The sequence below is a fragment of the Schistocerca piceifrons genome, chromosome 11 (genome assembly GCF_021461385.2).
Source record: "Schistocerca piceifrons isolate TAMUIC-IGC-003096 chromosome 11, iqSchPice1.1, whole genome shotgun sequence".
NCBI lineage: Eukaryota > Metazoa > Arthropoda > Insecta > Orthoptera > Acrididae > Schistocerca > Schistocerca piceifrons.
The window spans coordinates 107,631,438-107,657,389 of NC_060148.1; positions in this window are offsets into that span (position 1 = coordinate 107,631,438).

Here is a 25,952-nt window from a genome sequence, read left to right on the forward strand (position 1 = left end):
CTGGATGTTACGTCGTAGCTTACTGTGGGGATGCGACGGCGCACACAGCCTGGTGTGACTGGGGCTTCGTGACAGGCTGCACCTTCCAGCGCTGCCCTCAGAGATGAGCAGTCGAGAGCGGCAGGTAACTGTGTAAGTAGGCTGTTTATGTTTTCTCTATGTAAGTAGGCTGTTTATGTTTTCTTTATGTAAGTTTGCTGTTTATGTTTTCTTATTGGCAACGTTACGTAGCGTTCTGTATGAAAATCACTGGCTGTGCTGTGTGCAGTATGTGGCTAGTTTGCATTGTTGCCTGCCATTGTTGTCATGAACTGCTATAGCTGGATGTGAACAGCGTGTAGCGTTGCGCAGTTGGAGGTGAGCCGCCAGCAGTGGTGGATGTGGGGAGAGAGATGGCGGAGTTTTGATAATCTGTAAGACTGAATGTCAATTATGAATATTAAGGTAAATACATTGTTTGTTGTCTATTAATATCTTTCATTTGCTAACTATCCCTATCAGTAGTTAGTGCCTTCAGTAGTTTGAATCTTTTATTTAGCTGGCAGTAGTGGCGCTCACTGTATTGCAGTAGTTCGACTAACGAAGATTTTTGTGAGGTAAGTGATTTCTGAAAGGTATAGTTTAATGTTACTCAGGGCCATTCTTTTGCAGGGATTTTGATAGTCAGATTGCGTTGCGCTAAAATTATTGTGTGCCAGGTTAAGCACAGTCTTGTATAAATTGTTCTAAGGGGACGTTTCATATGGCGACCCTGCCAGGATACGAACCTGGAATCTTCTGATTTTTTCTTGTAGTTTGTGTATTTAGTGTAGCTTTTGTTTATTGCTAGTGCGTAATTGTAGAGAGAATCTCCTTTGTAGTTGCAGTCTTTCATTGTTGTACTGTAAAACAGTTGTGGCATGCATGTAGATTTGCACCAAGTATTTCGCAGTTGCGCTTGTAATTAACTACATATTATTTTCAGTGCTATGTTAATGTGTTCTCTTATTTTTGCTATTCAAATTGTGCTTTTCTGTGTTATTGTGTGAAATATTGTGACAATAATGGCGTGTGAAAAACGTAACACTCGGCTCCAAAGTAAACTAAGAAATGACAGTGAAGACGAAAGCAGTGTGTTGGCCCCACCATGTAATGAGTTAACTAATGTTCAAAGTAGTAATTTGGTAACTGTGCATAGCGAAATGGAGCGGGCGTCAAACAATGGCGTAGACAGTCAAACAGGTAGTGAACAGGGAAGCATTATCGATCGATCGGTCGGCAACAGCTCGCCTCAGGAATCCGAAATGATAGGACACAATTTTGCAAATACTGTAGATTCAGGTTTTGCGTCCTCACTGTTTTCTCAAATAAGTCAAGACACATTCTCAGCTTGTCAAAATGTGAATGTTGCCGGTGCAAATGCACTGCCGAAAAGAGTAGAGGAACAGATTCCAGACACTAATGCATTGTTATTACAACTAATGCAACAAATGGAACAAAATCAGAGACAAACACAGCAACAGTTAGACACAATGGAACAAAATCAGAGACAAACACAGCAAAAGCTTCAGAAGTTAGACACAATGGAACAAAATCTTCAGAAGTTAGACACAATGGAACAAAATCTTCAAAAGTTAGACACCACACTTGAACAAACACGTGAAGATTTAACTATTGAGTTACATAACATTGAATCGAAATGTCAAAAAGTCTATAATGTTGTAAAAACACAAATTTGTGAGCATTTTCAACCTATTTTTTCGCGGCATGAAAATGCATTACAGAATCACGAAGCAGCCATAAAAGAGCTGCAAACCATTGTTCATGAAAATCATGAGACCTTGTGGGCTAAAATTGACTCAGTTGCATCTACCGATTCGGTTACGCAACTGGCAAAAACTCAGGAAAACTTAAAGAACACAGTAGATTCGATTTCAACACAAATGGACACTCTGAAACTTGGTTCAGAAAAACACACTGAGGAAATGTGTTCACTATCGGAGAAAGTAGCTGAACTTTCGGATCAAGTCACTAACTTATCTACAAAGGTAGATGATGATCTGAATGACACAAGACCCGTAGCCTTCACTGACACAGAAGAGTATGAACAAATTAGAAAGTTCAAACAAAATCAAAATCAAATCAACACACAGTACAAAAGAGAAATCCGGGAAGTACAAGATCAGTTGACACAGGTGATACAAGAATTACATATTTCAGAGGACACTCGCGCTCCAACACGGGAAGAGGAACTTAGAAATACGGAAAAGCCACAAAATAATAACACAGGGCATTTCGGTAATTATGAAAGCAATTGGCAAGGTACACCGAATTTTGAGATGGAACCGCCGACACGACGTAACAATGACCGATATGCTACTCGCCGACACGATGATTTTGACTATAAGCTGTTCATTACTACACGTAAATTGAAAACGTTTAAGAATTCTGCCAACGACATTCATCCACAAGCGTGGCTCCATCAATTTTCTCATTGTTTTCCTCCCAACTGGTCATTGGAGCACAGATTAGAATTTATGTGTGGTTACTTGGAGAATGAACCAGCTGTAAGAATGCGATCGGTTATTCATGATTGTCACAGTGAAGGAGAATTTTATCATGCCTTCCTCTCAGCGTATTGGTCTCAAGCCACACAAGACCGCGTAAAACATAGCATCATAATGATGAAACACTTCGAACAATCTGAATTTTCCAGTCTTGTGAAATATTTTGAAGACATGTTGCACAAGAATCAATACCTGTCAAACCCATACAGCCCCTCAGAACTCATCCGCATTTGTTTAATCAAATTACCTGAACATTTACGGCATATTATTTTGGCAGGACGTTGCAAAGACGACATTGAAGCTTTTCAGGGACTCTTACAAGAATTATAAATTGACACAGACAGTCGTGGGATGCGAAAACGGGAAAACAATCACTACAGGGCACATCCGTCACAATTCCGTGACGACAGAAACGATAACTGGACGCGACAAGGCTATTCTTACAACGTAAATCGTGACCAAAACAGACACCATCCATATGGCAACCACTGGCAGAGTAATTATAGTTACAGAGAAAGTTCGCATTTCCGTAGTAATGAATATGACAGAGATAACCATAGAAACAGACAATATGGTAATCAGAACTATCATTATCAAGGAAGACAGAATAATTTCAGACGCAACAGTTCAGCGCGCAGTTACGACTCAGGGAGAAATTCTCCACCACGTGACCGACAAGAAAGAAACTATGGAATATACCGACATGACGACAGACGATATGATCGTAACGACAGACCTGAATTGCATCAGAACTGGCGAAATTTAAACAGAGCAGAGCACTCTCGTCACGGTGAATTTGTAGAAGTTATGTCTCCAAATCCCAATAACGACGCGCGCCAACAAAGAGACAATAGGCAATGACTCACTCCGCTGTCAGCCACAATACGTACTTATGAAACTGACGACGCACTGCCGTAGCTAGTAATTACGTAAAAATGGAAGACATTAGGGACATCTTACTCCAGGAACACGACGTAAAACATAACAACATTGCATATCCTGTGATTCACATTACTGTAAATGACGTAAAATTTACGGCAGTACTTGACTGTGGCAGTCCCATTTCAATAATTAGTGAAACAGCTTTTAGCAAATGCAACAAATCGAACGATTGCCCCACACTTCCGTTACGTAAGATTAAATTACAAGGTGCAATCTTTGGAAAAAGTGTAGATGTACGCCAACAAACCAATTTAGAATTCTTTTGTCAAAGCCACAGCTTCTCTATGAACTTTCTTATTGTTCCATTATTGTCGACGGAAATTATACTGGGAGTAGACTTTTTGAATGAATATAAAGCAATCTTAAGCTTTCACGATGCTGAAATAAGTTTAGAGAAAGAAGGTAAGTCAATAGCTTTGAAATTTGAAGACTGGCTCTCAAACCATGATGAGGAAATTAATCGGCTTTACCTTCTGTTAGATAACAGTTCGGAATTTTCTACGGAACTAGACACTAACAATCACTCTGCAAGTACTGACAGGGATGACACCGATGGCATATTTGAAATTAATGAGTTAATTCAGAATAAAATTCAAACAATTGAGAATTGTAATGACACTGATAGGCAGGACCTTTTTGAGATTTTACAAGCACATTCCACAGTATTTACTCACAAAACAGGAACAATCAAGGGATTTCAATACCAATTTCGTGTTCGTGAGCATACTAAATTTTTTGTTAGACCATACGTAATTCCAGCACATTATAGAGACCGTGTTAGAACAGAAATACAATCTATGCTTGACGAGGGCATTATTGAGCCTGCAGTAAGCTCATACAACAATCCGTTACATGTTGTTGAGAAGAAAAATGGATCGATCAGACTTGTCTTAGATTCGAGACAAATCAATACTATCATTATTCCTGAAACAGACAGGCCGCAGAACCAAAACTTTGTTCTCTCACTGGAAAAAATACTATTTGGAACTGGGACGAACAAGCACAGTTGGAATTCAATTCTTTGAAAGAAGCGTTACTTCACGCGCCAATACTAGCTCATCCAGATCTGTCACAAGATTTCTGCCTTAGGACGGATTCTTCTAAAGTCGGTCTTGTTGCCCACTTATTTCAAGAAGCCATAGAAAATGACACTACTGTTCAGAAAACCATTGCTTTTGCTAGCCGAGTGCTAACAAAATCTGAAAAAAATTATTCTGTTACTGAATTGGAAGCTTTAGCTATCGTTTGGGCATTTAACAAATTCCGTTTCTTTCTTTCTGGTAAGCATGTAAAAGTATACAGTGATCATCGTGCATTGCAATTTCTTATGTCTTCAAAATTAAATCATGATAGGTTAAAACGTTGGGCATTGTTTCTGGAAGAATTCCGCTTCACAATAGTCTACATTCCCGGCAAGGAGAACATTGTTGCGGATGCGCTGCCACGCGCATCGGCTGGGCTTGAGAAAAGTAACACAGAAGGCAACCTCCAGAAAAATTTCAGTATTCTTTACATTCAGAAAGTCGCCTTTGAAAACTTCATCACCACATCTTTAAAGGACATTGCTCATGAACAAGATAAAGATCCGATTTGGAAAGACATCAAAGGTAAATGGCATGAAAAGACACACACTCAGATTCGGCATTATTACCTGGTTAGAAACAACATACTCTTCAAACGCTGCACTGTTGATGACAAGCTATGGGTACTTTGCATTCCAGACGATTTTGTTAATAAGCTCATTTGGTACATTCATTTCAGCTACACACATTTAGGCCCACGAAAATGTTATCATATTCTTCGAACGACTTGTTATTTTAACAATATGGAAAAGCGAATTCGAAGAGTCTTGTCTATTTGTAAACTTTGTCAAAAGGCGAAACCGTCTACTATCTCACATCGTGCTCCGTTGTTTCCAATTATTCCTTCTAAATTAAAAGAATTTGCTGCTGTTGATCTTTTGGGACCCCTTGTCAGAACATCGAATGGATTTTCGTACGTTCTAGTCGCTGTTGAACTTACTTCAAAATTTGTTTCTTTCACTCCGTTACGTAAAGCCACTGGACGGTCTGTATCCAACGCCTTTGTTAAAAATTTCTTACGTGAAGTTGGACACGTTAGTAAAGTCATTTCAGATAACGGACCACAATTCAGATCTGCTGTTTGGTCACGCATGCTTCGGAATCATAAAATCAAACCTGTTTTTATTTCATTGTATTCACCACATTGTAACCCGTCTGAACGGATTATGAAAGAAATCAATAAGCTTTGCAGACTTTATTGTCACAGAAAGCATTAGCATTGGGACAGATATTTGCACTTATTTCAAAATGTGCTGAATGAAATGCCTCATGATTCCACTGCTTTACCACCTACTCTTGTACTGAAGAATGAAGAACCACCGAACAGAATCAGAGAGCTTGTACCTTTCCCGAATACACGTAAAGTTCGACACAAAGATATAATTGATTTGGCTCTTAAAAATATAAAATCTGCAGCAGACAAAAGGAGAAAACTACACGGTAAAGCAAATGCAAAGAAATTATATATTGGTCAGAAAGTTCTCATTAAAGCTCATAAGAAGAAACACTTGAGTCACAAATTCTTTCTAGTTTACAATGGACCTTACAGAATCCGACGTATACCACATGATAATTGCGTTGAAGTTGAAACTCTGCGTACTAGGAAGAGTAAAGGTTTACACCACATTTCTCATGTAAAACCATTTATTGACATATAATCTGCTTTTTAACTTAGTCTTTGCAATTTTCACTTCACGCTACTTGTACAATTTGTCACACTGAGAAACTGTTAACATGCAACTATGTTTTAAAGCTAACTAACTATCCAGTCAAGAACATAGGTAACTTAGACAAGTAATTGCGAATGCATTGTTATTGCGAACAGACGACACAGTGTTGTTATTTATACATTCCTCCTTGTTAGTTGCACGATTACGTAACGAATATACGGCTTACATACTTAGAACACATACCAGCACTGCTAATGAAATTTTCATGCAACATTTTGGTTTGCTTGAGAGTGGATTCTGGATTTGAGGTGCTTTCTGTGAAATGCCAGATGACACAGTGGTTAGTTTATGTGACAGCTACACGATTTTATCACGACGCTGCTAATGCGTGACAATTTACGATGTTGCTTTTGCGGTGTATCTGTTTTATATCTGCACAGTTTTTTCTGAATTCTTCTATAAAGTGAGACATGTTTTAGTGGTGACTTTTGTGCTATTGCTACAAGGAGACAGCCTTTTCCGTAGGACAACAATACGTTACAGCACAGTACTTTCCTCATCACAACAATAAGCGTAATAACTAAGATATCTCTACGCAAAGCATTTCACTTTGTTTATCATGAGGTAAGTACATTGACTTCTGCAGAACTTAACTTTCGGAGGACAATAACTACGACACTTCCCAGAGATTATTTTACAGCAAGACGAATATTTAGCGCTACAGGACACGTATTTGAGTGGTTACTTTTGTACTTAAAGCATTTATTTTTAAAGATTTTTGAATTACAAAGTTTTCCGTGATACATTTCATTCCATTGCTGTAATCTGTAACACCTGAGGGTATAATTACATTAAACCTCAGGGGGGTACACGCCTACTTTGCGTACCATGTGTTTGGCAAGCACAAGGAGCCCTAGCTAATATGGTATTTGCTTATACAACTTTACACATCGGTACCATATTTCTCTAACACATAAATTACACAGCTATCTGATCATTTAACTGAGAGAGACAAACCTTTTTACTACGTCAGTGACAGATGTTTACGCAATTACACAGTTGGGTAACTTCACACTTATGAAATTGTATTTTGTCTGTACTGTGTGAACTCTTCATATTTTTTTAGAACCATTGTGATACTCTGAGAGCTTTGAATGATGTATTTGGTATGTATTTATCTTAACAGTCATAATATATATAGCAGTTCATGACAAATTACAAAACTCCACCATCTCTCTCCTCACATCCACCACTGCTGGCGGCTCACCTCCAACTGCGCAACGCTACGCGCTGTTCACATCCAGCTATAGCAGTTCATGACAACAATGGCAGGCAACAATGCAAACTAGCCACATACTGCACACAGCACAGCCAGTGATCGGCACGACTCACCGCGGGCTGAACGACCGCCGCAGCCAGGACGGCTGCCTCGTGAGCTGCGTCGGCCGCAGCCCTCGTCGCCGCCCCCCGCCTGGCGCCGGGACTGCCCGCGCGCGCTGCTGGCCTCGTAACTCGTGCGAGGGCCTCACGCGACGGGCAGCGTCGATCGGGATGGCCATCCCTGCCGTCTCGACAACATTTCTTCGGCATTCGCCGTACAGAAGTGGCACGTCCAACTTCTCCTCATCAACGTGCGAGGAGCCTTACAGCGGAAATGACCTGCCGACAGAAGACACAGTTCCTGCTGGTCCTGCAATGAAGACGAGTAAACAGTCGACATGCTTACAGAAACAAGTAGCCTACCATCAGCCTCTTTAAACGCGATAGCCGACTCCGGCCGACTTCCCTCTCACTCTTAGAACATTTCTGGGGCAACGCTACGCGCTGTTCACATCCAGCTATAGCAGTTCATGACAACAATGGCAGACAACAATGTTTTGCTAATTTCTCAATGCTGCTTGCTTCGCAAATCTGCGTTTTTTTTTCATTGCTGTTTATATTAACTGTTTTATGTGATGCTGCATTGCCTCGTCCCTTAGTTTAGCATCTGAGCTCAGTAGATTTAAGTCTGACTAACTTTAACCTATACCTTTCACAAATCACTTACCTCACAAAAATCTTCGTTACTGGAACTACTGCAATACAGCGATTCTACCTGCGCTTCTGACGAGGCACTCACACTAATGGCTTGTTCTCCAGGCGTCTGACACACCTGGGTGCCCACGACGCATTATGTGCAGGTGGTCACTTAACTTTCTTATGGAAATATTTACGACATTTTTCCACTACAGAGACAGTCTCATATACAAAATTTCACGGGTCGAGAATTTGCGTTGCAAATGTGTAGAAACAAAATCCTATGAATACAACAGTGTCCAAAAAAATTTTCGCCGGCATTGTGATACATTCACGCATTTACACACACATTTCAAAACTCTTAAAGTACGATTCTCGGTTTCCAACATCCTTTTTTTGTTTACAAGTCAAGAGTCCTTAACTTCTTTCATTATTCATATACATATAAACACGTAATCACATTCCTCATATATGGTAGCATCATCTTATTGACATAAACATACCTCAACAGCATAATACACATCGTCGTCGTAAAAATAACATCATAACACCTCAGTCAAATCTCAAAATCGTCGTAGCTTTCTGCAATAATTTCAAAACCTAAAGAAAATTCTCTGCTCATTTCAGTAGTGTCATCTACCTCAAACGTACTTTAAAAATCATGATCCCATACCAAATACATCATTCAAGGCTCTCATAGTATCACAATGGTTCCGAAAAAATATGAAGAGTTCACACAGTACAGACAAAATACAATTTCATAAGTGTGAAGTTACCCAACTGTGTAATTGCGTAAAAGAAAATTCTCTGCTCATTTCAGTAGTGTCATCTACCTCAAACATACTTTAAAATCATGCTCCCTTACCAAATACATCATTCAAAGCTCTCATAGTATCACAATGGTACCAAAAAAATATGAACAGTTCACACAGTACAGACAAAATACAATTTCGTAAATGTGAAGTTATCCAACGGTGTAATCACGTAAACATGTGTCACTGACGTAGTAAAAAACATGTTTATCTCTCAGTTAAATGATCAGATAGCTGTGTAATTTATGTGTTAGAGAAATATAGTACCGATGTGTAAAGTTGTATAAGCAAATACCATATTAGCTAGGGCTCCTTGTGCTTGCGAAAAGTTTCAACTCCAAAATCAACAATCTCCATATCTCTGTACTCGTCTGTTCAAGCGCATTCGGACGCCGTTAAAAAAAAGTATATCATCGTATTTTTGAAAAATCACACTCGCTTCAATATCTCGATGTCTTCTTAACATTCTGTGTGACTCACCAGAATACGTACCACTGGCGATCGTCAGCAGTACAGGTTGCACAAATGATGCCCTATTATTCCAAATGTAAGCAAACCCGAACTCACATACGGGCCGCACTGGGTAGCCGCGCGGTCTGGGACGTCTTGTCACGGTCCGTGCAGCTCCCCCCTTCGGAGGTTCGAATCCTCCCTCGGACACGGCAGCGTGTATTTTCGGCAGTGCAAGTTAAAGTTAGATTAAGTAGTGTGTAGGCTTAGGGACCGATGATCTCTCCAATGTGGTCCCATAAGACCTTACCACAAATTTCCAAAGAAACATTTTCTCACATACTGTCGTCTGTTTATTTTCACGGCTGTCATACAAAGTGCTCAAAACGTTGATAACGAGAATTGCTATAAAATGATTTTCGAGAAATAATACTGCACGTTGAGTTACAGCAGGAGTTACCGGCATCACAGGCCCGTGTTGTAACGCATTTCGTGCCTTTGGCAGTCATCGCTGTTTCCTAATAGAATGCTTGTTTTAATTTTTGCCACAGATGAAATCATACTAGTCTTAAGTTTGGCGAGTGAGCAGACCATTTCGCGTTTTCTGAACGACCGTTCCAGTGCTCTCCGAGTCTTCTCTCCAGAGGCTCCGCCGCCAGACGTGAGAAAGCGGGGGTCACGCTGATGAAACACTGGTTGCCTTATGTCCCCCAGTAGCTGCACCAAATATGGAGCGTCAGAAACCGATAAGAGTGAGTTTCTGGCATCCTGAGGATCAAAATATATCGGGATATAATCCGGAATTTATTCGCAGATTTATTCGAAACCTCAAATAGCCAAATCTTTATTTGAAATATCAGGCATAGATCATAGCCTGAAAAAATAATTTATTCGAATCAAGACGGTGGCGTATCTTATGCACTTATAGCTACTGTAGTGGGTCTTTTTTGTGGGAGGTTGTCGTTAGTTGTGCACAACTTATCATTACTCCTTACTGGCGTTTTATGCCAGTAGGACAGTGGTTCAGTTGATATGAAGTGGTTTGCAAAGGTGGTGCACAGTATGTACTTCCACTTGTAAGTGCTGTAGGTTATCACAGTGTCTTACGCTACACCTTGTGTTTGTGTCTTACTCGTGTGGTCAGTGACACACATTGACGGTTAATTGACGCACCTCTGCACATCTTTAAACAAACACAGCGAACCAGGGTGTTTACAACTTGCTCTTATCTCGAGTATTAACGGAACGTATCTGTCCCGTCATCTCATATATTCGCTACGGTCGCAGGTTCGAATCCTGCCTCAGGCATGGATGTGTGTGATGTCCTTAGGTTAGTCAGGTTTAAGTAGTTCTAAGTTCTAGGAGACTGATGACCTCAGCAGTTAAGTCCCATAGTGCTCAGAGCCATTTTTTGTATAGTACTCGCCACGTTCTTCACGAGACAGGAAAGCTAATTGCAGGGATTCGGCGTCTCTTTAAAAACAGAAGCCGCTATGCAGCACTCGTATCCAATGATAGGGGCGTCTGTAGAACCTAACCTACTTGATTCATAGTATAGTTTCTAAGCTAACCTAACCTCCTTTGGCCCAGTCAAAAAATGACGGAGGAGATCGGGCCCAGCGTGCGCACGCTGTCGGCTGGCTCTGTCGGGCGACGCCTGGCGACGGCGTCTGACGGCCGTTGTCGGCGCCACTGCGATGGCAGCCGTACGGCCGGGGACGTCGCTGTCTCAGCAGTTCCGTGCCGGTTCTTACGCCGTCTGTTTGTTCCTCGTTTCTGTCAGCATTGTTAGTAAAATAGCACTGATCGCCTTTCCCATTTTGTATAATAAAGCAATATGTAGAACTGATATTACGGTTTTTTATTCTGTATTCAGTAAAAAATTAAAAAAAGTGCCTGTTACAACGGAGACCAAAAAAATACCGGAAAATTCCGGTTATTCGGAACTAAAATAACGGTATCGGCTTTAACCGGTCGGTTTTTCGCATTACTGCCAGCCACTACTGTGCCACCACCTTTCTATTAACAAAGCTGTGTAGGTAAAGTCATCGCTAATCACCCAGGGCTCCGGAATGTCACATTTCGAAACACTTCAGTCCGAGCTTCCTTTATTCTCAGGACAGAGTTAACGATAGCCTGTGCGAACGCGCAGGTGTTGATTATTTAGGGTAACGGGGATGAACATTTATGTTGCGGCTGTGGACAGAGGGATTTCGCGTAAACGACAACATGACAAACGACGCGAAATCGGCGGTTTTTACAAAAAATGGCGAAATTAGTCATTTTCCTCGTTCGAGCGCAAAATCTTATAAATCGGATGCCAGTAGTTTACAGACTTTGTAAAGTGGTAGTTACTTAATGTCGACGTTAGACCTGGATTTTTGTCCTGAAGACTGAGATGCTGACGCCGGCCGCCCTTTGAGGCGACCCTTTCGCGGAGGAGCCCGCGGTCGGCGGGCAGCACAGGCGCTGCCAGGGCGGCCACGCCCCACTCCAGGGTGGGCCGCACGTGTGGTCCGTGAACCAGGCTCGGACCGGCTGCACTCCCTCTGTATCCTACCAACAAATCGATGCCCACCACCCTCTCCATTCACTGCACAGCCTGCGTGCTCATTCCATTCCGTATCCCTACAACGTGTGACACGCAGCCATTTGTAAACGGTTCCAGCTGTGACTCATCGATAATACAGTCACAGGATAGTACGTTTTTTTTTCGTTTTGTGAAGTACATAATACTACATTTCCGAACATTTAAAGCAAGTTACCGAACTTTGTACACCTTGAAATCTTTTAAAAACCTGACTGAGCATTTTATGCATCTTTTGTCAAACACTACTTCCATACAGAGAATTGCATCATCTGCAAAATGTTTGAGCTTACTATTAATACTGTCTGCATGGTCATTAATGGGACATCACGAACACGAACAGCTACGATCTCAACACAGTTCCCTAAGGCAAGAAGTTACTTCTACATCCGCCGATGAATCTCCGATGCGTGACAACTTTCTTCGTCTTCCCTACAAAAAAATGCTCGATCCAGTCACAAATTTCGCTCGATACACCGTACAATTGTACTTTTGATAATAAGAGTAGACGTGGTACTGATTCAAATGACTTTCGGAAATCGAGAAGGACTGGGTCTACCTGACTGCCTCCACTCGTGGCTTTTAGTATGCCGTGAGAGAAGTAAGTGAGATGGGTTTCACGAGATTCACGTTTCCGAAATCCGTGCTACTTGACATACAGGACCTAATTCTGTTCGAGGCACCTCACTATGTTTTAACTCAGATTACCTGCTAAAAATGCACAACAAATCGATGTGGAGGATAGTTGGCGGCAGTTTTATGAATCGCTTCTGCTGCCCACCTTACCTGCGCTCTCTTCCGACAACTGGGGACGGTTTTCTGTGTGAGACATTATAATTAACAGATCACACCTTATAAAAGAAAAGATTACGAAATGCGTCAATGTATAGCAGACGTGACAGAAAAGTCGATAGCGACCCGCTAAAACGTCCAGGTGCGGCCTTTTCGCTCATTTTTTTCGACAATAATAGTAAGCAGTGCACACAACACCGCACGTTAATCAACAGTGTCTACTTTATTGCTACAAGACTGTTGCATATTTAAAATTGAGAGCGAGTCTAAACGTTCCGTAGTGGTTCCACGTCACCCGAATTTGATGGACCATAAGACGAACACTTTAAATTTTGCGATTAAAGTGATTTTCATTTTCTGTTTAAAAAAGTGATGTGGCGACAACTGCTGAACAAACTTTCCTCACCCTACTGTACGACAAATCGCAGAAAAAACGTCGCGTTCTGGACAGGTCTCTAGTGCGGTGCATTAAGTAAACTGCATATTTTCGTAGTATGCACGTATAGGTCCACCAAATAAGGTACTTGAGCTTTGCAAACACGTAAACAAACGTGGCGGCGCGTCGCTTTGCTTCTTTCAGCCAGCCGCGGTTTGCCACACATCAGGCCGTCACCAGAAACTTCATTTGACAGGACAGTGAAAATAACACCGCACGAATACTGCGATGAGCGTCCTCGGTGCCGTGTCGTACCGCCAGAAGCACGTCCGTGTGGCGTCACGTGTCCCGTGCCGTGACCGGCCGACAGGAGAACAGCAAGCAGCTGCCGTGTCGATATAAGGTCCGCGCACTTGTTTGTCAATCGTGAACCGACGAGTCTGTTAATTTAATCTCACTTTTGGAGCAGACGCTGTTTGTCTATGCTCCAAATGCAGGTAAAACATTTCTAACATACTCTGGCACTGTCTTTAAAGAAGAAGAAAACAAGATGCTGGTCGAGAGGTGATTCAGAATGAGAAATACACAAGCTGTAACCTGTTAAAGGGAAATGTTACACTCGGAACGTGACGGCTACGTCAGCTTTCTGCGAATGGACAGGGAAACTTCGAATAACTTGTTTGGAGCACCTTCCCGTTCACATTGAAAAAGAAGACACAAGTATGAGAAAATTTATTCTCTTCTACTTGGTATTCTATGACAGATTATTAAGGTACCACAATGTGGGAACATGAAGCCTACATCGCCGTTGGAAGAATTTCGACTTTTTATTTTACTGCGTGTTATGCGTAGAATGCTGATTTTCTTCTTAACCTTATCCTGCGTAAACTATGGCTGGGAAAGATGCGATACGTTGTAACCTCCCCACATGTAATAATAAAATGAATTTAAATATGAATAATTGAATGTGATTCTAATTTAATGTAACCTCTGAACATAATTGGTTCCCATTTATAATCTCCGTGCAGAAATGCATTCACATTTGATGTACCCACAAAATTCTTTTCTCATTTAATGTTAAGTTCGAAACAGAAAAATTCCTAAACCCCGAAATAAAAAAAAAAATTCAGTAACTTGGTAAATTTTAGGACGACAGCAGCGCTGCGCCACGGCCCTGTATTCTGAATAAAAAAGCAAAAATTCTTACCTCAATAAAAACGGCGAATATATCTGCTCTTACCTAAAAAATTTTCGGCACAGCTCCGTGCAGTGCTGGCCTATACATTTGTGATTCGTGAAAGGAATGATCATGCACTGGATAAATTCTTTAAATTGAAATGAATGCTTTTTTTTTAAAAAAAAAGTTACTTTATATTATAAAAATAATTGTTAGGGCATTTTTTTTAAAAAAAATTGGGTGACAGTTCACATACATTACTAGATATGCGCAAGGCTGCTTCTTTACCTTATACAATAATACTCATCCTCCAGAGTCCCGACCAGAGCAGACTGCAGACACGCGCAGACTACTGCAGACTAGCGACAAGCAAAAACTTACCCCCTGCGGGTCCGGGGATTAGAATAGGCCCGAGGTATTCCTGCCTGTCGTTAGAGGCGACTAAAAGGAGTCCATCCCCCTCACGGGGGTAGTTAGGGCCTGCGTCCGGAGACGGACGGTTCCACGACCTATAATCGTGGTCTTTTTGGTTTTTCACTTCTCGTTTCTTCCTTCCTTTCGTTGGTTCCTTTCTTTGCTCTTCTCCACCTCACTGTCTTCCTTACTCTTTCCCTTGACTTCTCCTTGCCTTCTCATTGCCTTTTTCTCCTTGCCTTTTTCTCCTTGCCTTCTCATTGCCTTTTTCTCCTTGCCTTCTCATTGCCTTTTTCTCCTTGCCTTCTCATTGCCTTTTTCTCCTTGCCTTCTCATTGCCTTCTTCTCCTTGCCTTCTCATTGCCTTCTTCTCCTTGCCTTCTCATTGCCTTCTTCTCCTTGCTTTCTCATTGCCTTCTTCTCCTTGCCTTCTCTGGTCTCCGCCTCGGCGTTTGAGACAGTGTGTCCTCTTTCTCCCTCTCTCTTCTTTTTCCTCTTCTTCCTTCCTCCCTGTGCGTGCCTGAAGGCCGACCCACGCGTTCGCACGCGTAGCCGGTGACGGGGTAACGCGTAAGTCCCCGCCCTGGGTAGACATGTAAGGCACGCGCGTACCCCCTGGTAAAGGCCAGGCCCGGGCAGGGGTGATTGCCTGAGCTGATACCTTCTGACCATGCCGATTGGTCCCTCCGTCTGTTTCTCGGGAGGTGTGACCTGAGGTGTAAACATTCACCTAAGGCGGGAGTGCCTTCTGAGAGGGTCCCCACAAAGAAGGAGCGCGCCATCGGAGACGCTGGCAATCATGGGGGATTCCTCCGCAATGGATTCTACTCCATCTCTCTCGACTTCGACCCAAAAACGGAAACGTGACCAGCCAACAGTGACAAAAGTACTACCGCCTGCCCCACAGTTCCTCGTAGTTTCTCGATCTGAGGACGGAAAGGATTTTTCCTCTGTCAACCCTTTCGTTATTCAGAAGGGCGTAGATGCCATAGCCGGATCTGTCAAATCTTGTACCAGGTTGCGTAACGGCACCTTATTACTAGAAACTGAGAGTGCCTTTCAGGCACAAAAACTGCTTCGGGCCACCCTCCTGTACACGTTCCCTGTCCGGGTGGAGGCCCACCGAACTTTGAATTCGTCTCGTGGTGTAGTCTATACTAGCTCCCTCGACGGATTGACTGACGAGGAGCTTCAATCTTTCCTCGCTGAGCAGGGCGTGACGGCTGTCCATAGGGTCATGAAAAAGGTCAACAATGACCTTGTACCGACCCGGACACTTTTCTTGACCTTCGATAGTGTTAAGCTGCCATCGCGCATCAAGGCGGGCTACGAGGTTATTTCTGTTCGCCCCTATGTCCCGACACCTAAGCGCTGCTACCAGTGTCATCGTTTCAGTCACACTCGACAGTCTTGTTCCAATGCGGCTAAATGTGTCACTTGTGGCAGGGATGCCCATGAGGGTGACTGTCCACCTCCGTCTCCTCGTTGTGTGAACTGTCAGGGTGACCATGCCGCATCCTCCCGCGACTGTCCTGTCTATAAGGAAGAACGCTGCATCCAAGAAATTCGGGTCAAAGAGAAAGTGTCCACCTCGGCTGCTCGCAAGCTATTGGCTAGTAGGAAGCCCACGCTGCTCCCAGCGGGGAAATACAGTACTGTCCTCGCCTCTCCTTGGACTACCCGGGAGGTAGCAACCCAGACATGCGATCTGACCTTCAGCACCACGGTCGTCCGTTCGGCCAGTGCTAAGATAGCGCGGTCGACGTCTCCTCTTCCTCCCATCACCCCACAGACACCAGCCCCTTCCTCAGCTTCTGCTAAGACGAAGACCCCGAAGTCAGATGCACGGGCCTTCAAGAAGGAACCATCCCGTGCAGACTTCCTCCGTACCTCGACCTCCCAGCCTTCGACCGGTACTTCCACCAAACGTCCTTCCATAAAGGCTCATAGGAAGCACAGTTCTCCTTCTCCGCCACGGCGCCTTTCTTCTCCTGCGCCACCCAGCGGTTGCCGCCCCAGGCCGTCATCCGTTTCGCCTGGCCGCACCGCTGGTAGCCGTACATCTGGCCGTTCACCGGCGGAGGAAGCTCCCCCTCCCGGCCATCGTCTCGAGATGGCCGATGACCCTATAGACCCAATGGACGATGACTGTCCGCCTACTGATAGCGGCGGCAGTGCTCGCTCGAAGCCAGGCCCTCAGCGGCCTTCGAGGTGGCCCCTTCTCTCATCTTCCTTTTCTTACGATGGCACTTATTCACTGGAATATTCGCAGCATTCGCTCCAACCGAGAGGACTTGAAGTTGCTGCTCCGCTTGCACCGTCCGCTCGTCGTAGCCCTCCAGGAAACGAAGCTACGCCCATGCGATCAAATTGCCTTGGCACACTACACCTCTGTGCGTTTTGACCTACCCCCTGTGGTAGGTATCCCAGCTCATGGAGGGGTTATATTGCTGGTCCGGGATGATATTTACTACGATCCCATCACGTTGCACACCGGCCTGCAGGCAGTTGCCATCCGCATTACTCTCCCCGCTTTTACGTTTTCCTTTTGTACCGTTTACACTCCATCGTCATCTGCCGTTACCAGGGCAGACATTATGCAACTTATTGCTCAGCTACCTGCACCATTTTTGTTAACTGGAGACTTCAATGCCCACCATCCCCTTTGGGGCTCTCCAGCATCCTGCCCGAGGGGCTCCTTGTTAGCAGACCTTTTCAACCAGCTCAATATTGTCTGCCTCAATACTGGCGCCCCTACTTTTCTTTCGGACACATCTCACACCTATTCCCATTTAGACCTCTCTATATGTACTCCCCAACTTGCACGCCGGTTTGAGTGGTATGCACTTGCTGATACATATTCGAGCGACCACTTCCCGTGTGTTATCCGTCTCCTGCAGCATACCCCCTCTCCGTGCTTCTCTAATTGGAGCATCTCCAAGGCAGACTGGGGGCTCTTCTCTTCCAGGGCGACCTTTCAGGATCAAACCTTCACAAGCTGCGATCGTCAGGTCGCACACCTCACGGAAGTCATTCTCGCTGCTGCTGAATATTCCATCCCTCACCCTCCTTCTTCTCCACGTCGCGTACCGGTCCCCTGGTGGACCGCAGCATATAGAGACGCTTTACGTGCTCGTCGACGTGCTTTACGCACATTTAAACGCCACCCTACAGTGGCGAATTGTATCAATTATAAACGATTACGTGCTCAGTGTCGTCGTATTATCAAAGACAGCAAGAAAGCCAGCTGGGCTGCTTTCACAAGCACCTTCAACAGTTTTACTCCTTCTTCTGTTGTCTGGGGTAGCCTGCGCCGGCTATCTGGCACTAAGGTCCACTCACCAGTTTCTGGCTTGAAGGTCGCGAATGACGTCCTTGTGGCCCCTGAGGCTGTCTCCAATGCCTTCGGCCGCTTTTTCGCAGAGGTTTCGAGCTCCGCTCATTACCACCCTGCCTTCCTCCCCCGCAAACAGGCAGAGGAGGCTAGGCCACCTAACTTCCGCTCCTCGAATTGTGAAAGTTATAATGCCCCATTCACCATGCGGGAACTCGAAAACGCATCATTTGGAATACGTCGGGTGACAAGCCTCGACAATCGAATCGCGCAATCTCTGTTGCCAAACTATTTTCGGTCCAGTCACTTTTTCCTGCTGCGACATCTTACACATTCCAGCCACATGAACACGATTGACACGTTTTAAAAATGTGTTAAAGCTGTAGCAAAATAAAAAGTACGACCTTAAAATGCTTAAACTTGATAAACGTTGCGAATTGTTGTAGTAATAAGAAATTAACGTTAAGTTCTGTCGATTGTAAGGGCTTCGTACGTGTGGCGTTGCAAAGTAGGTCGTATTGAACACGACGCCTGTGTCGGTGTCATGACGTCACGGGTGTGTACCATGGAACGAGGGCTGCCGCGATGTTTACAGAATGTACGTAAATTTTCTCAAGCAGGTGTCTACACCTGCATATCGTGCGTCTGCAGGGCTGGCTTGGCGAAGCTGGGTCGGCACTGTGTATGAGTGTGGACGAGTGTGCCAGCGCTGCCAACACAGACGTTCAGCTGAGCGGCGACATGCTTGACGCTGACCTTTCGTTTACCTCGAATGAGAGTCCGCACGTTCGAATGTTGCAGGAAGCACAGCTGCGCGTGGCCGCCCGGCCGCCATACGGGACGTCGGACGGGTTTGCGCAACTTCGCTGTGAAGACGACGGACGCCTCGCGCGCCGACTCCCCGTGCTTTTGTTCACTGCCAGGCTTCCGTCAGTGGCGGCTCTGGGCTGGGAACGCGCCTCCGTTACAGACGCCATTTTGAAGTCTGCGTATCGTACCACCACCTGTCGCAACTCCATGAAACTATGACGGCTGAAGCGGGAGTATTCCACGATTCCCCACAACATATTCTGCATTTTTCTCAAGCGAAACTGGCGGAGAAAAACAAATGTACTGCATTACTTACTTAACGCCTCTGGTTAATCCTAAATTACAAACACTGTAATTACTCCGAAAGTACTAACTAGATTTTGAAGAGCTAAATGCTGTAGACTTGGTCTCTTTCAGAACTACGATACTAACAGCAGAAACTACAACAGTCCTATTGTAAAAAGCGAAATTGAAACCGATATCCCTGCGATTAATATAACTACGAAAAGAGACTATACGTCGTTCACTGAAGCCTTTCTCACGGTGTTTAATATGGGGGCAAATCGTATTACAGTATCTTAAACGAGTCCAGAAATGTGACTTGTGGTGCTCAGCTGTACCACTGTGTGTCTTGGGATGAATGACCAGTGTGCTACAGGTGGCCTCACTCGCTTTATGGCCGACTGTCGACAGCTCCACATGTGAGCGATCCTTCGGTGATTGGAGGCAAAGTGACTCTGGCGCCGGAAGGCTAGGGCCTCTGTCATTTAACCACTAACACGTATTATGCACTTTGCTTTCAAATCCTCGCGATACAAAAGACAACCAAAAAACCCAAGATCTGCGGAGTACATGACATTCCCTCAGAGTCACTAAGATGCTTGGCTACGCCAGCCAGGATAAAGCATTCCCCCCTGGTGTGCAAGACATATCAGGCAAGCAACCTATCCTCAGACTTCAAGAAGAATATAACGATTCCTGTCTCAAGGGAGGCAGGTGGTTACAGGTGCGGAGACAGCGGAACTTCACTTACCCGACCCTCCTTAATTCAGATATGTCGCTCATCTGAATAACTATATAGTATTGGATACTGCAGAGGGAACAATCGATGGTGACAAACATTAAATTTAAATACAGCCACTGGCATACAGAGATCCAAGCGCAGTGGCAGTTAGCAAGTCAACATCGAGTTGTGTAGTTTCCTCTATTGGCCCATCTGTTGCGAGTATAGAGGGACGTCAAAGAGAAGGAACGTGCTTATGTCCACGGTCAACAAGATAGTTGTCTTGCAGAGGATGGATAAAGTAGAACTGTTGAACAAAATTGTTGTTTAATTTGTTGTTGGAGCTTCAACGATGTCAGATAGGAAGAGGAAACGGAAAGAAATTGAACACCTTTGTTTCGAAATGGTGGGTCCTTATGGTCATATTACTTCCTTTTGTTCGTCTTCGACCAATGTAAACAATTCAGCAGGGACACCTGTGTGGTCCTGATGAGCACAAACAATGTACGAATACGTCTAAAATTAAATCCACCGGTTATTTCACTGTATAAAAGCCATTGTACTTCTTCCGTATCTTGGCAAAATTTACGTGAAAATAACTTACAATTTGTGTGTTGCCATGAAAATAAATTTAACGTGTTTTAATGGCATTTAACCAATGTCTTCTAACTGTTTTTTTTTCATTTCCTGGTTACCCCTGTCCCACCTACACACACACCTGCGTCCACACGACTGCTGTGCAATTCACACTTAAGTGCCTGGCAGAGGACTCGCCGGACCGCCTCCGCACTCTGTCTGCACCGTGCACTTCTCGAACACCACGTGGATGAAACGACCACTTAAATGTAGTGTGTTGTCTCTTAGTTTACCACGGTGATCGTTTCTCCCTGTGTAGGTGGGCGTCAACAAAATATTTTCGCCTATCATATCCGTGACACTCTGGTCCTATATCGCGATAACACGAAATGAGCTGCCCCTCTCTCAAATTTTTCTGTGTCTTCCGTCAGTCCTATCTGGTAAGGGTCCTATACTGCACAGCAACACTCCAGAAGAGAACGGACGAGTTTCGTGTAGGCATTCTCTTCACAAGACCTGCTGCATCTTGTAAGTGTTCTGCCAATAAACGCCGACTTTAGTTAGCCTTTCCCGCAAGATTATCTACGTGATGGTTCTAGTTTAAGTTGTTCGTAATTGTAATCTCTAGGTATTTAGCAGAATTGACGTCTTTCAGATTTGTGTGAGTTATCGTCTAACAGAAAATTACCGGATTCCTTTTAGCACTCGTGTGGATCGTGTCAACTGCCGCTTCTCGCATCAGACAAATATTTTGTACTTTGCAGCTTCGTGTGCCGAGTGTTTCAAATTGAAAACTTTTGTTTATCGTAACTTCACACAAACGGATTTTTTCCGATAGCGTGAGAGGTGTTGAATTCTTGGGCAGCATTTATACTTGCTTTGGGCTACATGCGGCTCGTGCGCTGTGCGCTGGACACCCCTGATGTAGATTAACGACAACAGTGGGCGCTGTAACACATTCTTGGGTAACGCCAGGTAGGACACGTGTTTTAGTCGATGACGTCTCGTCATTTACTGCGAACTGTGACCTTTCTGACAGGATATCACGAATCCAGTCGCTCAACTTGGACGGTACTCCGTAGGCGTGCAGTTTGATTACAAACATAGTGTGTGTTCCAGAATCCTATAGCAAATCGACGTCAGTGATGTGGGTCCGTAATTCAGCGGATTGTTGCTGTTCCCCTTCTTGTGTAGTGGTGTGACGTGTGCCACTTTCCAGTCTTCAGGTACGGGTCTCTCGTCGAGCAACCGGTTGCATACGATTGCTAAGTACGGGACTGTTACATCTGGAAACCGGTTGGTGTACGATCTGGACCTGAGGACCCGCCCTCACTAAGTGATTTAAACGGGTTAACTCCTCTGAGCATCTGGACTTCAAAGTTTCTCATATTTGTAGCTGTCATTGACTCTAATTCTGGAATATTTACTTCATCATCTTCGCTGAATTTGGGAAACCGCATTCAGTGACTGTCATAGGAAACATCAGAATTCCTATCGCAGAGTGCAGGTGGTGTCTGTGTCTTTGGGCTGGTGTACTTTTACTACGACCTGATTTTCGGCCAGTTTTCGACACACACATTCTTTGTGGGAACTATTAGATTCATCTCGCGTAAAATTCCACGCTAAATTTCCAGCTCCAGTAAGGACATCGCCAGTCACGATTTTGCATTTTTTCTGTCTTGCGACGTCGGTACCACACTAGGTAGTTCTCATGCACCAAAGGCGTACCTGTCAAGTGAAGATGTCCATGACCCTAGGTATTAGAAAAGGCAGTTAGTCCTGAGTACACATTACATGTTTACCGTTACTGTTTGATCAATGTAAACCGTACCTGAATCGTCTGATAAAGAATAGTGCCATCAAAAGGATGTGAAGAAAGGCGGTAGAGAGGTCAGACAATTTACACCAAATAGCTAAAAGGGTTGTGACTAAGACGATACCTGAAAGTAACTCTTACAAAAACTTTATAATGCAGCCCTGTTAAAATCTCAAGCACTTTGGAATTACTATAAAGGTGCCCTAAAGCTTGGAAAACTTATCTAGAATCGACTGGAAAATCCCCTACTTATCCATGTCAAAGACGATGGAATACACAACATAACCACGGGACCTGTGCGAAACACGCTCGATGTTACAGTTTTAAATAATGTCAGAATTTCGAATAAGTTTAGTCATTGGTGTAAGGGTAGTTGTGGGAACAAGAGGAAACATTTTTAAAAACTAACCGAACGACGTGAAATAATAATCGTGAATTATTTATGATACGTTCATGTTTCCAGAAATGTGTTTTGCATTCGGACTGTTTGTCCCGGTTTGTACGAGTGGCACAGGTCAGGGACTGTCAGTGCATCCACGTAACCTGTAACTTCCACTCGAGAGGCATTTTCAGTTACAGTGAGCACGTTAGATCATGGTGGCTAGGTAAATCAGAACTGAAGGTGGCAATGGCAGATATGTCCGTCGTTTCAGAAGGTATACTCGATTAGGAAAGTCAAATTGTACAATGGCAGATATAGCGGATAACTGCAGTGGCCACGGACATTATCTGTTACTGTGCTGTATACAAACTGTCCAGTTAATAAGTGCTTTACAACAAATAAAATTATTTTTGTAGCAAGGTGCTATGAAGAGGGAGACTGTTATTCCTGTTTAATAACTTAGCTTCGTAGACTATAGGATACTCAAAAGGTACAATTTTAGTAGGCCTTTATGTAAAATTTCATTTATCATTGAGGATGTTAACGTATTAGGCCAAGTGCCTGGGTCCAAACTCGTGATTGCTTCACAACTGCTAGCAGTAGGCCTACCCGAATGTGGGACAGCGGGAGGTCCGTATTCCAGTGCTTGTGTTCACTTGTATCTGAAGCACCACACGATGAGAGGCTGCTGTTAAGGACATGGCCTTTTAAGCACGCTTAAGTCTCACTCTCTGACGTTGTTGGTCGGAGAAATTTTTCGGAAGCGCCTTTTTGTGAGTTCGAAAAGTGTTCAGTTGTAGCTTTTTCTTGATCTTTTGAGCACGTGAATCGTATTTTTTAAATCTGTCCTATCACGAAACGTTTCCCTGTTCGCACTTTGAACTCCACGGGGCGGGGAAAAACACTGTATCTTCACACAGTGCACACACAACACGTGAAGTGGGAAAGTACGGCAAGCATATGTTTAAACCGACGACAATAAAACAATCATTCTCTGGGAAACAACCTGCTGACGGGTGGGATGTAATGCTTGATTGTTATCCACAGCAATGAGTAGAAATGGCGCGGAGAGGCGGCGAGCAGCAATGAATCGAATTGACGCATGGGCAGCGGCCGTGTGTTGGCAACAGATACTGCTGCGGCGCGTCCGTCTCACAGCCGCTGGTTCCCTCGACTCCGGTGCGGGCATAATTTTCTGAGACGTACTCAAGTGGCCACAGTCGTTTCACAGTGAGCGTAGAATTGAATTACATTGCTCTAAAAGTACTTTCACAAACGAGTTACTTTATTTTTTTCAGCTTGTCCGCAATAACAAAATTAGCACGACAGTCTTCGTATTACATTCGCATGTTCTGCGCGGGGTCCCTGGAAGCGCTGCCCCCTGCGTGAGGCCCTGCAGTTGGTACCTGCCGGCCTCGCCGCCGTTGGCAGCACTGACTGCGTGCCACAGACCCGCCGCTTCAGGCGTCTGTCGCATTTGTAGCGAGTCGTGTCCAGTGTGACGTTCTGCGTAGTGATTTCGTGCTGCTGTTTCTGCGCCGAGAATTTCTTCTGCTACACCCACACCCTTAATAAGGTAAGGACGACTGTTTTCATGCGTTCCTGTAGTGTTATTTTCTTTTGGTTTGTTTTTGCAAAGTCATGGTAGCTGTAAGGTTTCATTTACGTTCACTATGGAGACTATCGCTTATAAAGCAAACCGCGTTCGGTTATTACGCTCTCAAAATACTAACGAGTTTCGTATTACAAATCTTGTTTTTTTAAAGTCCTACCGACATTCCTATTAATTCTGCTGTTCTACGGACTTTGTGCATGAGTGAAAAGCATAGGCTCGGACGAAATTTCTACTCGTATTCGCGCCATTTTGTTGAATTTTTTTTTTCCCGAAATGTAGGTTCGTATTTGTACACATGTGATCCATAAAAGGATTATTCTGCGTGTTAGGAATAACAGAACAGAATGACGGAACACTGCTTCTGCAAGTAGATAAGATGCTATGGCAACTTCGACTATTGAAGAATTAAACAATTACTTTCCGTCAGGATACTGCGTAGACCTTGGGACAGTCTGATCCTATCCCTAATGGCTTGAAATCAAACCAAGCTAGACGGATTTTGACAGTTCCATAGTGGAGCATTGAATCCGGTATTTCCCGCTGCAGTCAGCTCCAGCAAAACTGCCGAATTTAGTACAACTAATCTGTTAGCTTCTTTCTCCCAGTCCTGCATTAGCAATCGTCAGCACGTTAAGTCACGCAAATGTGTTTTAATACAGAACGCTGTTCCATTCAATTTCGATACCTTCACTTTTCTAGAGTAATGTTTTTGGTGACAAGGTAGTCTGTTGGGTAGTCAGTAAGACAGATAATGTTATCGTCCATTTCGTCTTTGTTCTATATGTGTAAGTGCAGAAATCAATGAATTATTTCGTTGATCTAAAATTGGTCCTCTTGCTAGAAAAGTTGTCAAAATTCCCGGCGTTAGGGGCTTCGTCTTCACTTCTGTTAATAATCGTGCATCTCCAGGCAGTGACTGTGCCGTACACTTACCAAAAAAGTAGTCGGTTTTCTGCTAAGGGGGTATCTGGATGTGTGAAGCAGTGCCCCACGTACAGGACCAGTACTGAAACACTTTGGCAGTAAAACCAGCCATCCTCAGAATCTTTTCTGATAAGTGTTTGTCAGTGCTCAGAACGATATCCAAATACAGAGTATCAGTTACAAATCTCACTGCAGAACTCAACTGTTATATATTTATCTCTGGTACAGCAGGAGCAAAACTCACAAGCGTGTCTATATTTTTACATGAAGTACCTGTACTTTTAAGTGTATTGAATACATCGCACAGTCTCTCATCTGTTTCCAAATTAGCTCTTTCCAATTCCTCAAGTTTCTGGGATACAATGTTGTTCACGCATCGTTCTTGTCTGAAATGTTGCACATGAGTCTACTGCCTTAAGAATTATCAGAAAATTTAAAAGTTCAGCCCAAGAAACAGTATATTTTTTTGTGTTATCCAGTGAAATGATTTCAGAGGTTAAAGTGGAGAACTCTACTTTTCCAAACAAGTCACAAAAGTGTCTTAGAATTGGTAAAAGGCTCGTATTTGACTGAGTGAAAGTACCTTCTTTTCCAAGTTAATTAAAATGGTATTATTTCTTGAAGCAAT